Source organism: Cavia porcellus, unplaced genomic scaffold (genome assembly GCF_034190915.1).
Source record: "Cavia porcellus strain 051 isolate PalLab524CR breed Dunkin Hartley unplaced genomic scaffold, mCavPor4.1 scaffold_8, whole genome shotgun sequence".
In the NCBI taxonomy this organism is placed as follows: domain Eukaryota; kingdom Metazoa; phylum Chordata; class Mammalia; order Rodentia; family Caviidae; genus Cavia; species Cavia porcellus.
Window position 1 is genome coordinate 22,726,042 of NW_026947491.1, and position 14,039 is coordinate 22,740,080.

General features: G+C 36.9%; 1 long non-coding RNA gene across 1 annotated transcript; it reads left to right on the plus strand.

The window, feature by feature from the left end:
• Window positions 1–74: 74 nt before the first annotated feature.
• Window positions 75–14,006, plus strand: LOC134477135 (uncharacterized). Its single transcript, XR_010049047.1, has 3 exons — window positions 75–131; window positions 1,155–1,380; window positions 12,507–14,006. It is a non-coding gene; the product is annotated as an uncharacterized LOC134477135 (long non-coding RNA).
• The last annotated feature ends 33 nt before the right edge of the window (window positions 14,007–14,039 follow it).

A 14,039-nucleotide genomic window follows, 5' to 3' on the forward strand; every position in this document is an offset into this window, starting at 1 on the left:
CTCCTGATTGGGTAGTTCAGACAGCCCGCCTTTGTCGCTGATTGGCTCCTGCTTCATTGTCTACCAAAAGCGTGAGGGGAGAAACCTGTAAATGTAAGGGTGGACTCCACTGGAACGAATTTTGTGAAAATGTAAGTTTTCAAGTTTAAATGTATTTTTAAAAAATGAAATGGATATGTGCATGGAAACGTGTGTGTGTATGTGTGTGAGAGACGTGGGGAGGGGAAGAGAAATGAAGAGACTATGTGTAATAGAAATAAGGCTAATTGCCAAGTTCCTTGGAGTGAGTGCAGGTCACAGTCCTGCACAGCTACCACGGAGAGAGAGCATTCTGGATACTGTCCCAAGTCCAGTCTGGCTGCTCCTCTTCCCTTTTCCCCTGAGCGTAGGGCTGCACACTGTGTTGGAGCTGAGCCGGTGGAGCAGGTCTATTATTCTTCTCTGCAAATTTAAATCTATGCAAATGTGGACTTTGCTGTCTAACTGTGCAAGACACAAAGAGAGAGGACCTCAGTGTGAGCCTAGACACAAAGAACCCTGCAGGGGCATTTAGAACATTCAGGGGGTGATGGGTGATTATTTTTAACATTATCCATTGTTTAGAGGCAGGGTCTCAGTACAGTCCAAGTTGATCTTGAAGTCACTGTGTAGACCGAACCGATCTGAAGTCATAGAAGTTCTTCTGTCCCCACCTCCTGAGTGCATTACAAGGCATTACAAAGGAGTGCCACGGCACCGGGCTGTATGAATTTTCAGATGATGATGACTTGAAATTTCATTCACCTGACCAAGGAAATTCGCAGTCTCTTTTGGGTGATATAAGATGTATTTGATTTTTAGTAAGGTTCATATAAAAAAGCATGGACAGAAATAAATGAGTAACAAAACGCACAGATATGAATTAAACTTTAATGAAATACCATCTATTTCTTTGGAAGTGATTTTTCATAAGTCAGTAGTAGATATGCACCAGGGACGCCGCAGATCACATGATGTTTCACATAAAGCCTCCTAAGCTTCCTCCTCTGCACTGCTTCTGCCCCACCATCGCCAGGAGTTCAGTGGGTCTTTAGCGCTCTCTGCTGGTGCTGAGCGTTCCTACAGGGAGGTTTGTGACTGCTCACACTGATGTCCTCTCACGGTGTCTCTTGCAGAGTAACACATGGCTACATCCTTAGTTGTCACAGAGGAAAACTGCAGAGAGAACTGATTCTTCATCGTGTCCCTAGAGATGCTGATTTGCCTCTTCAGGGACGGATTTATAAGCTGTGTTTCTACCACTATTAACCCATCCCATCCAGTGCAGCTCCTTCCTTTTGAGGCTGGTGGATACAGTTCCAGGAGTAACCAGTGGTGACGGATAAACCAGAGATAGAGCAGGTAAGGGGCAGGGTCTGTGAGGTTTATACGAATAACTCTTCAGCTCCCAGAGATGAACACAACAGTACATGTTTAGTAGATGACATTTCTTTTTTTTCTATATTATCTCCTTGACTGTAAAAAATTTTGTTTATACTATCGCATATAATAAAACCGATGGAGAGAGAAGAACAAAAGCTTGATGGGACTTCAAAACAAGCTGATATTAAATCACCACTAGCTCTTATAATGTCTTATTTTCTTCAAAATAACTGTTCATACCATCACAGACAATAAAATTAAATACCCCAGAATAAAACCATTCCAATTAATGAATGAAAAACATTATAAGGCTTCAAAACAATTTAATGGGGAATCATGATTACCACATAATTTTATGTGTTCTTACCATTTCTTACACTAGGGAAACTATTCGGTATTTATACATGTGAGTTTGATTTATTTCACTTATGAGTATGGTCTCAAGCTGCGTCCACTTATTTATAAATATCTCAATCATTCTTTATAGCTGAGTAGTACTCTATTGCATAAAAATACCACAACTTTTTTATCCATTCCTCAGTTGATGGACACTTAGGTTGTTTCCAAGATCTGGCTATTACAAATTGTGCTGCTATAAACATGGGTGCACATATATCACTGTGGTATGATGTTTTCAGTTCTGGGAATACGCCTAGAAGTGGAATAGCTGGAACAAATGGGACTTCCAATCCCAGCTTTTTGAGAAATCTCCAAACTGACCTTCACAGTGGTTGTACCAGTCTACACTCCCACCAACAGTGCAGGAGAGTTCCTTTTCCCCCACAGCCTCTTCAGCATTTGTTTTTCGTGGTTTTCTTGATCCTGGCCATTCTTTCAGGAGTGAGATAGAATCTCAGTGTGGTTTTAATTTGCATTTCTCTAATGAGTAATGATGATGAACATTTTTTCATGTATTTATTTGCCATTTGTATTTCTTCATCTGAGAATTGTGTATTCATCTCAGATGTCCATTTGAATTTTGGGGGTCTGATGTTTTTTAATTCTTTGTATGTTTTAGACAGAAGTCCTTTGTCTGAGGGACAGTTCACTAAGATTTTTTTTCCAGTTTGTGGGTTTTCTTTTCGCTATGCTGGAGATTTCTTTTGACATGCAAAAACTTTTTAATAAAAGGTGATCCCAGTTATTGATTCTGGGAAGTATTTCCCATGCGGTTTAATTCCTGTTCATGAATTCTCTACTTACCCCTATGTCTTCAAGATTTTTACCGTTTGTCTTCCAATAAATTTAGTGTTTCTATGTTAATATTCAGATCTTTGATCCATTTAGATTTTTTTTAATGTTTTTTTTTTTTGTCTTTTTCCTTTTTATCAGTACCAGGTATCGAACTCACGACTGCCTGCTTGCAAGGCAGGCGCTTATGCCGCTGAGCTAAACCCCCAGCCCCGATCCATTTAGATTTTAATTTAGTACATAGTGATAAGCCTAGTTTCAGTTTTCGGCATAGGGAGAGCCAGTTTTTCCAGCATTATTTATTAAAGAGACTGTCATTCTTCCAGTGAACATGCTTGGTCCCTTTATCAAAGATAAGGTAGTTGAGTGTGTTTGTAGTTGTGGTTGTATCTTCTAATCTATTCCACTGATCTTCGGCTCTGTTTTAATTCCAGAACCATGTTGATTTTACTACAATTGGTTTGTAGTATAACTTTAAGTCAGGGATTGTGATGCCTCCTGCTTTGCCTTTGCTGCTTAGAACTGTCTTTGCTGTGCTAGGTCTCTTCTGGTTCCAGATGGATTTTAGGAGTGATTTCTCTAGATCTATGAGGTATATTGATAATATTTTTATTGGGATTGCATTGAATCTGTATAACAGTTTTGGGAGAATGGCCATTTTCACAATATTTATTCTTCCTATCCATGAGCAAGGGATGTCTTTCCATTTTCTGAGATCCTCCTCAATTTCTTTTTTCATTGTATTATAATTTTCCCTATATAGATCTTTCACTTCTTTCGTGAAAATAATTCTTAAATATTTCATTTTTTTAGTTGTTAGTGTGGAGAGTGTGGCTTCTCTTATTTCTCTCTCTGTGATTTTGTTGTTAGTGTATAGAAATGCTATTGATTTTTGAGCATTGACGTTGTATCCAGCTACATTGCTGAATTTATTTATTACATCTGGGAGTCTTTCAATGGAGTTTTGAGGGTCTTTGTAGAGTATCATGTCATCCGCAAATAATGATAATTTAACTTCTTCTTTTCCTAAATTTACCCCTTTTATTTCTCTCTCTTGTCTAATTGCTGGTTAGTATTTCCAGTAGTATACTAAATAGGAGTGGTGATGTGGGACATCCTTGACTTGTGCCTGATTTTAGGGCCTTGAGTTTTTGGCCATTTAGTATGATACTGGCCATTGGTTTGTCATACTTGGCCTTTATTATATTGAGGTAAAGACTATTTAGTCCAATTTTCTGTAAGATTCTTATCATAAATGAATGTTGGACCTTATCCAAAGCTTTTTCTACATCTATAGAGATCATCATGTGATTCTTACTTTTGGCTTTATTGATATGGTGGATGACATTTATTGATTTCCATATGTTGAAGCATCCCTGCATGCCTGGGATGAATCCCACTTGGTCATGGTGTATAATCTTCTTGATGATTTGCTGTATTCTATTTGCAAACATTTTGTTGAGGATTTTTGCATCTATATTCATTAGGAAGATTGGCCTGTAGTTCCCTTTTTTATTTGGGTCTTTCTCAGGTTTTGGTACTAGAGTAATATTTGCTTCCAGGAATGACTTAGGAAGGATTGCTTCCCTTTCAATTTCATTGAAGAGTTTGAGGAGTGTCAGCATTAAGTCTTCTTGTACTTTTTGTAGAATTCTGCAGTGAATCCGTCTGGGCCTGGGCTCTTTGTAGGTAAGGATTTAATTATATTTTCAACTTCATTAATAGAAATTGGGTTATTCAGCAGTTTTACATCTTCTTGACCCCGCTTTGGTACTTCATATGTTTCTAGGAATCTGTCCATTTCTTCTGTGTTATCGAACCTATAAGAGTGGAGGTTTTTGAAATAGGTGTTGATGATCTTCTGTGTTTCTATGGAGTCTGTATTGATTTCACCTTTTTCATTCCTTATTGCATGAATTTGAGCTTTTTCTTCCCTTTTTAAAATAAGGTTGGCTAGGGGCTTATCAATTTTACTTATTCTTTCAAAGAACCAACTCTTCGTTTCATTTCTTCTTTGGATTATTTTCTTAGCCTCTATTGCATTAGTTTCTGCTCTGATTTTTATAATTTCCTCCCTTCTTTTGGCTTTGGACTTGACTTGCTCTTCTTTTTCTAGATGTTTGAGGTGTAGCGTCAGGTTATTTATTTGTATCTATTCTGTTTTCCTGATGTGGGAACTTAGTGCAATAAATTTTCCTCTAAGGACTGCTTTCACTGCATCCCACAGATTCCGGTAAGTTGTGTTTGTATTTTTGTTTGCTTGCAGGTATTGTTTAATTTCTTTTTGAATTTCCCCTGTGACCCACTAATTACTCAAGTGTGTTATTCAGGTTCCATGTGTTTTTGGGATTTTTGCGGTGTCTTTTATCATTAATTTCTAATTTCATGGCGCTATGATCCAATAACATGCATGGGATAATTTCAATTCTTTTGCATTTATTTAAGTATGTTCTGTGGGTTACTATATAATCTATTTTAGAGAATGTCCCATGTACTGCTGAGAAGAAAGTGTATTCTGATGTTGTTGGATGGAACACTCTGTATATGGCTATCAAGTCCATTTGTTCACAGGTGTGATTCAGCTCTTTTTTTTTTTGCTGATTTTCTGTCGGGTTGATCTGTCCTTTGATGTTAATGATGTGTTAAGGTCTCCTGTTATAACTGTTTTACTGCTAACTTGGTTTTTCATTCCTGTTAATACTTGTTTTATATAACTGGGTGCTCTGGAATTTGGTGCATATGTAATTAAGATTGTTATCTCTTTCTCTTGACGTTTTCTCCTAACCAGTATGTAATGACCTTCTTTATCTCTTCTGATCATTCTTGGTATGAAGTTCACATTGTCTGCAAACAGAATAGCTGCCCCCGCTTTTTTGGGGTTCCTATTGCATGAAGTATTGTTTTCCATCCTGTGAGTTTCAGTCTGTGAGTATCCTTTTGGGTTAGATGGGTTTCTTGTAGACAGCATATGGTTGGATGTTGTTTCTTGATCCATTCTGCCAGTCTGTTTCTTTTATTTGGTGCATTGAGACCATTTACATTAATGGTTATAACTGTTATATATTGGTTTATTGTTGAAATGTTACCTTTTTGCTGTTGCATCTTTATCTTTCCATTGTGTTTAATTGCCTGCATTGCTCAGTGGTTCTTTCCTAAGTGTATGTGCTTGGTGATCATGAAGTTTTCCAGCTGTTCTTTTTTTTTTTTTATTGGTACCAGGGATCGAACTCACGACCGCCTGCTTGCAAGGCGGCTTATGCCACTGAGCTAAATCCCTAGCCCTGGCCAGCTGTTCTTTATCATGGAAGTATCTTATTTCTCCATCGATTTTGAAGGACACTTTTGCAGGGTACACCACTCTAGCTTGGAAATCATTTTCCTTTAGGATCTGAAATAATGCACTCCTTGCTCTTCTTGACTTTATTGTTTGTGCTGAGAAGTCTGCTGTGATTCTGATAGGTTTTCCTTTATAGGTGATCTGTCTTTTCTCTCTGACAGTTTTTAACATTCTCTTCTTATATTGGATTTCTGGGATGGCGATTATTATATGTCTGGGTGTAGTTTTATTTTGGTTATGGCTATTTGGAGTTCTATATACTTCACTGATCCTGATGTCAGTTTCCATTCTCATGTTTGGGAAATTTTTAGCTATTACTTCCTCTAAATATCCTCTTGATAGCCTTTGTGTTGTCCCCTTCTTTTTCATTTATCCCTATCAATCTTATGTTGTTTTTCTTTGAATCATCTTGCAGCTGTTGAATTGTTATTTCCTGATTCCTTGTTATTTTTAAAATATCTTTCCTTTCCTGTTCACTAGCTGCAATCTTGTCTTCAAGGTCTAAAATTCTATCTTCACCTTTGTTGAGGCAGTTTTGACAACTTTCAATGGAATTTTTGATTTTCTGTACATCTCTTTGCATCTGCTTCATGTGTTCTCTTTGTTTCTTATATTGTTCATCAGGGATTCTTTTTGTTTTGTTCCTCTATTTTTTTAACTGTGTCTTCTTTAGATGTGTTCAGCATCTCTTTCATTACTTTTATGATTTCTTCTTTTACCTGAGAGATTATTTCTAGTTTGAATTCCTTTAAAGCTTCCCGGAGTTGCTTCTTTATTTCAGTTGCTATTATTTCAGGTATTTCAGGTGTATGGGATGTATTTTCTTCCATGTACATAGCTCCTAAGCTTTCTTGGGATGGGCTGGAGTTTTGAGATTGCATTTTGGTCTTTCATTTTGTCATTTTCTTATATTTCCCTGTTTCAAGTGTTGTTACAAGGCTTCTTCTGGGCCTGTTGGAAATCATCTTCTATGCCCTCAGCTCCTGGGATTCTGGCTGCCCAGTTCCCCGGATTGAGAGAAGTTCACTGCATGGCCTAGGCAGGCCAGAAACCTGTGGAGCCTCCAGCTGCCCAGTTCCCTGAATTGAGAGAGGGTTACTGGGTGTGCCACCAGCACGCCCAAGACCTGCAGGGCTGGTTGAGTGTGGCAGGAAGCTGGGAAGTTCCTGGCCCATGGGAGTGAGGATCTTAAACTCCCAGGGCTCAGGATGGTGCACGGACACTCACCTCCAGCTGCCCAGTTCTCCAGATTGAGAGAGGGTCATTCAAGGTGATAGGAATTTAACAATGGTTGTTATACTGTATACTGTTTTCTTCAAAATAGTTTCTCAGATTAGCAAAAAAAAAAAAAGATACTGGCATATAAAATTGATCAAACAGCATATGAATATATATGTATATATAATTATACATGTATGCATGTAGGTACATTTTCTTTTCCCTTCATTTTTTACCCCCATCTCAATTTTTCTTTTGCTTTCAGTTTCTTTTCCTGTCACTATATCAATTGTTACTTTTGGATCATATTTACTCTTTCTGTTTCTTACACTAGGGAGACAATATGGTGTTTACACGTGTGAGTCTGATTTATTTCACTTAGGAGCATGGTCAATAGTTGAATCTATTTATGTATAAACCCTCAAGGATGGCCTTCCTTATAACTGAGTAGTATTACATTGTGCAAAGTTACCACATCATTTTTATCCATTCCTCAGTAGATGGGCATGTGGGTTGTTTCCAACATCTGGATATCCCAAGTTGTGCTCCTATAAACATGGGTGCACACATATCATTGTGGTATGCTGTTTTTAATTTTTCTGGGTAAATATCTAGAAGGGGAATAGCTGGGTCAAATTGAACCTCTAATTATAGTTTTTAAGGAATCTTCACACTGATTTCCACAGTGGTTGTACCAGTCTACATTCCCACTAAATGTGGAAAAGGATTCTTTTTCCCCATAGGCCTTCCACCATTTTTTATATGTTGATTTCTTGATGCTACCTATTATTTCTGGAGTTAGATGAAATGTTTTAATTGGCATTTTTTGAATGAATAATGATGCTGAACTTTTTTTAGATTTATATTTCTTCATCTGAGAATTGTGTATGCATCTCAGATGCCCATTTTTGGGCTGGGATTTTGAATTTTGTGGGCATGTTTTTTTCCCAGTTCTACATACATTGTACATAGAAGTTCTTTATTTGAAGGACAGTTGGAAAAAATCTTTTCTCAATCTGTGAGTTTCTTTTTGGTCTATTGAAGATTTCTTTTAATGTGCAACACCTTCTTAATATAAGATGACATCTCAGTTGATGATTCTTTGAAGTAATTTCCATGTAGTTTGAGTTTTTATTCATGAACTTTCTGCCTACCCCTATGCCTCTGAAATTTCTACCTACTTTATCTTAAAAGTAGATTTAGTGTTTCTGTCTTAATATTTAGATATTTGATCCAGTTTGACTTTTGTTTAGTGAGCAGTGATAGCCATTGGTCTGGTTTAAATCTGCAGCATGTGGAAATTGATTTTTTTCAGCACCACTTAGTAAAGAGACTTTCTTTTTCAAGTGATAATGGTTGGCCCATTTTTCAAAGATAAAAGGATTTAGCATGTTTGTATTTGTTTTGGTACCTTCTGTTCAGGATTTTTCCCCAGTACCATGCTGATTGTATCACAGTAGCTTTGATGTATAATGTTATGGTTGGATAACTAGTGGTCAACTTAACGCCAGCTGGATTACATCAGCATGCATTGAGAGAAGATGCACCACCTGAGAAGGGTTGCCAGGATAAATAGTGGAGAAGAAGAGAGGTGTGGAGAGGGATTGAGGCGTTATGGAGGCATTGTTGGTTCTCCTACGAGTTACTGTCTGAGCTGTTGGTTCTCCTGGAGAAGCTTTGGTCCTCACATCGAGCATTGTTTCCTGGCTTTCGGAGGGGAAGACATGTGCTGCCTGGTCTCCAGGATGAACTCCTCACGCTGCTTCCTGGCACATTCCCGACTGTGCTTGTCGGAGGAGGAGCTCGGGGCCTCCATGTCGCTGAGGACAGCTCCGGTTCCTTTCAGGACAGCCCCACTCTTTGTTGTGAGTGTGACTTTTCGGCTCCAGTGTAGAACCCTCATCCCACTAGCACAGCTCCTTCATCCTGCTGGCATAGACTTTCTAGATTCTACCGCTGACCATTGGTTCTTCCCGGCACGAATCTGTAAAAGAGACTGGCGTGAGTCCTTCTTGTGGGCTCTGGACTTCCAGTTGGACTCGTGGAGGCGTTGTTCTGAGCTCTGGGTTTTTATCTGGACTCATTTGGGACATTGCCATGGGGTTTAGACTCTTGACTAAATAATCTATGTCGTTTGTGTTGCGGATAGATTTCCTGCATTCTCCTGTGTTAACTTCCGGTGACCATTATAAAAATATTATAAACTCCATGTCCTGCTCTGAATTGTTCTCTGTGTACAACCCCAGACTACAACATGTAATTTCAAATCAGGTATTGTAATGTCTTCTACCTTGCCTTTAATGTCCAGTATTGCCTTTGTTGTTCTAGGTCTCTTCTGGTTCCAATTGTATTTTAGGAATATTTTCTCTAGATTTGTGAGGTATGCTATTGAGATTTTGATCAGGATTGCATTAAGTCTGTACAACAGTTTTGAGAGTAATTCTGAACCATTTGCAAAATGTTGGCTCTTCCTATGCATTAGCTAGGGACAGCTTTCCCTTTTCTGAATTCCTCTTTGATCTCTTTTTACAGAGTCTAATAATTTTCAATGTATAAATCTTTTACTTCCATTTTTAGATTGATTCCCAAGTATTTTATTTCTTGGATGTTATTGTGAGGGGTGTCGCTTCTCTAATTTCTGTGTTTCTTGTATGTGTACAAGAATGCTATTGATTCTGGAATGTTCACTTTGTATCCAGCTATGCTATTGAGTTTGGTTATTCTAGGAGTTTTTGGTAGTTTTCTATGTAGAATATCATGTCGTCTGTGAATAATGATAGCTTAACCACTTCATTTTTGTACCTTACTCTTTTTCTTTCTCTTGTTTGTCTAATTGCTCTTAATACCTCCAGAATTATACTGCATAGTACTGGTGATAGGGATGATCTTATTTTGTCCCTGATTTTAGAGTGAAAGCTGTATGTATTATCCATTTAATAAGATATTTGCTGTTGGTTTGTCATTAATGGCAGATTAAGATAAACAGTATGTCTTCTAATTTTTGTAGGGCTTTTTAAAAAATCATGAATAAGCATTGGTCTATTTCAAATGATTTTTCTGCAACCTATTGAGATGATCATATGTTTTTTCCCTTGGTTCTGATGATATTGCACATTATATTTATTATTTTGTGTATGTTAAATCATTCCTGCATCCATGGAATGAATCCTCCTCCTCCTTTATTCTTCCTCAACCCCCACCTCCTTCTTCCTTTCTTTCTCTTTCTTTTGTTTTCTTTTTTCTTTCTCTCTTTCTTTCTCTTTCTTTCTTTCTTTCTTTCTTCTTCCTTCTTCTTCTGCCTTCTTCTTCTCCTCCTCCTTCTCCTTCTCCTTCTTCTTGAAGCTTGAGTTTCAACATTAGGTTATTTGAGCTCCCTCACTTTTCCTTATGTATGAATTTATGGAGATAGTTTTCTCTGATAGAACTGCTTTCATGGCATCTCATACTTTTCAGTATGTTAACTCAGTATACAAATCAGGAAGAGAAAGTTAAAGTCTCCCATAACAATTGTGTTAGTACCTATTGTATTTATCATGTCTGTAAACATTTGTTTTTTTATAGTTGCTTGTACTGGTATTCAGTGTATATATTTTTATCATTGTTATATCTGAGTTTTTCCTTAACAAGTATGAAATGACCTTCTGTGTTGCTCTTGATCAGTCTTGGCTTAAACTTCACATAGTCTGCAAATGTAATAGGACTTTTACTTTTTTTTTCTTGTTCCTGTTCCTTGAAGTACTCTTTTTCATTCTTTTATTTTCAGTCTGTAAATTTTTTCTAGCTAAATGTGTTTCTTTCTGTAGCATATATTTTTTTTCTTTTTGAGGGAGGGTCTCACTATGCAGATTCAATCTGGCCTTGAGCTCTTTGTAGCACAGGATGGTCTCGAATTTGCAATGATCCTCTTGCCTCAGCCTCCCAAGTGCTGGGATTACAGGCATGTGCCACCACACTAGCAGCACAGCATATTCTTGAATCTTGTTTCTTGATCTATTGTGATTTTTTTCTTTTGACTGGTAATTGACAGGATTTATATTAATGATTAAAACTGATATGTATTGACTAACACTTGCCATATTATTTTTCTATTGTCAATTCCTTTTCTTTCACCTCTGTTTACTTATTTGTTTTAGTCACAAGTTTACCTGGTAAATTTGTTCCATTGTTGTTCAGTGAAGTGTAGTCTTTTTTAATCTTCTAAAATAATCTTAAAATATTTTGTGTTGTTGTCTTCATTGTCATAATGTCCTGCAGTTTTTCTTTTTCATGGAAATAATCCTTTTCTCTAGTAGTTTTGAAAGTTTTGTGGGATAAATCAATTTGTGTTAGTTATTGATTTAAGAGTTAAGATACTTCACTGGACGCTCCCTTGAGTAATGGGTTGTTGTAAAATGTTTGCCATGATTTTGATGGGTTTGTTTATAGATTTATTTTTTAACCAGATTTTAATGTCCTATTCCTGTGCCGAATTTCTTGATTTTTTTTTTTTTTTTTTTGTCTTTTTCAGACAGTGTTTTACTCTGCAGTTTGGGCTGGCTTAAAAATCACAGTAATTCTCTTGCCTCACATTCCTGAATGCTGGGGTCACAGCTATGTGCTAACACATATGGATCTGAAATCTTGACTATGATATGCATTTGTGTAGCTTTGTTTCAGTCTTGGATAACTGTTGCTCTCTATATGCCTCACATATCTGTACGTCAAATTCTTTTTCCATGCTTGGGAAATTTTCGTTATCACTTCCCCAAACAGGTTTTTTATGTCAATTGCATTCTCTTGCTGTTCTATTGATTCTGATCCATCTTATGTTGCTCTTTGTGATAGCTTGCAGATATTTGATTTTTTGTGATCCCTTTGTTTTTAAGAAATGTCTTTTTGTGATCACTAATCTCAATCCTATCCTCTATATTTGATATTCTGTCCTCACATTAGTATATTCTTTTGCATATATATTCAGTAGAATTTTAAATCTGGGTACATATTTGATTGCATTCATGGTTTCCATCACTTTTATTAAGGTTTTTTGTTTGGTGTTGTTTTTTATTTTTAAATCTTGGGCTTCACTAGATTCACTAACCATGACCCTAGGTAATGGTCATCATCTCAGAGTTAAGTGACAAGCTATTTCTGATTTGATTTTTTTCTTGATCCTTACTCATTTGCTTTATTTTGCTGTTACCATTTCAGAGTCAAGGTGGGTGGGTTTTGAACTGGTTTAGCTCACTGCCTCCTGGGTTCTTATTTGGTAAGATGGAAGTCTGAGCTTGCAAGTTTCATCTGTGTCATTTCATTTTCTACTTTTTAAAGTTTAATTCCTGAAATGATGCTTGAAAATTGTTTGTGTTTGATACTATTACAGGTAGTATCAAGAACCCTTAAGTACTGAAGACTTTTTGGAGATGTCTTCCATCCGTAGCTGGCTCTTGGATTTTAAGTATGTGGCAAAATCCTACCTCTTCCATTTACCGGAAATGAGAAATTTATGCATAGTTTGCCTAGCACCTACTTCTTCTGCACTCACCTACAGTATTTCTTATAATCCCAGGCACACTCAGTTTGGGCACAGAAAAACAACTGATTAGAACAATTAAAGTACAACAATGAGTAAGAAGAATATCAGACATATCCTAGAAAGTGACAATAGTAATAACTATTTGTCACCTGTAACCATATGAACAAGATTTGTAGCTCTATAACAAAATCTAAAATCTGCCCGAAAAATATGTTCAGTAATATTGCCTCAATATGGTCATATTACCCTCAAAGGATAAATTTTAAGTGCAGCTAAGTGAGAATACAGAAATTCAAGATGAGACAGGTTTAGAAGCAAGACTGGAAGACAAAAGATTACAATAATAAATACAAAAATAATGACATAACCTCCATCAGGGCATAGAATTAAGGCATTTGCTTCATGATATCCAATAACAATAATTCTCCCTAAAAAAACCAACTATTGACAAGATTTCTTTGTCACTGTTGTTACTGATAAAATCACACCATTATTTGTACATTTTCAAGATTACTTGATGTAGTTAACTAAGTGTGTCAACATCAGAAATGCTGACCAAAATTGAAAAGGCATACTTCTATGTGTAGAACCCACGATAAGGGAGACTGTTACCAGAAAGAAATAAAAGAGAAACAAAAAGAAAACATTCTTTCTCTTCACCAGAACTCCAGTTTTCACTTTCCCAATGGACATTATCTCTTGGCTTCCACTGCAGACTCTTAATACTATAGCACAGATCATTCATTCATCTGGCAAACACAATTGATCCTCCTGATAAGATCTTGGACAAAACACAGTGTGCTCTGACATTTCACAAGAAGATGCCAATCTCCAGCTGATGGACAGAGTTTTTGCACTCTTCCACATCTGTATGAGAGACTACTGTATGCCAGTCTTTGAAATATATTTGTATGCCTTCTATTAAAGCTGTTTCTCTATAATACTGACTGATACAGATTTTACTATTGAGAGTGACTCTAGAGAAGGACCATTGCAAAAATCTAGTTCCTTAACTGACTTAGGGATTCCTGGTGTTGGTTCTCTAATTTGATGAGATCTAAAGACAGCAGTCTGTCTTTCTAGTACTGTGGGGAATAGTCATAGTCCTGGCTGTAAAATGTTTAAAACAATACGGTAGATCTATTTGGCTGTTACATATCTAGACTCTCAGGGGATTATTTTGCCATGGAAAGAAATTTCTCTATTGATCAGCTCACTATTCTTTAGTCTACCAAGTCATACCTTGGTATTGCACAGTAACAATCTATCATTAAAAGGAAACTGATTACATAATGGAGACACAGTAGGTCTAAAAGGTACATGTAAGTTACAATAAAGATGTTCCTCCAATGCCCATGTTCCTACACCTGCTATAGCGCC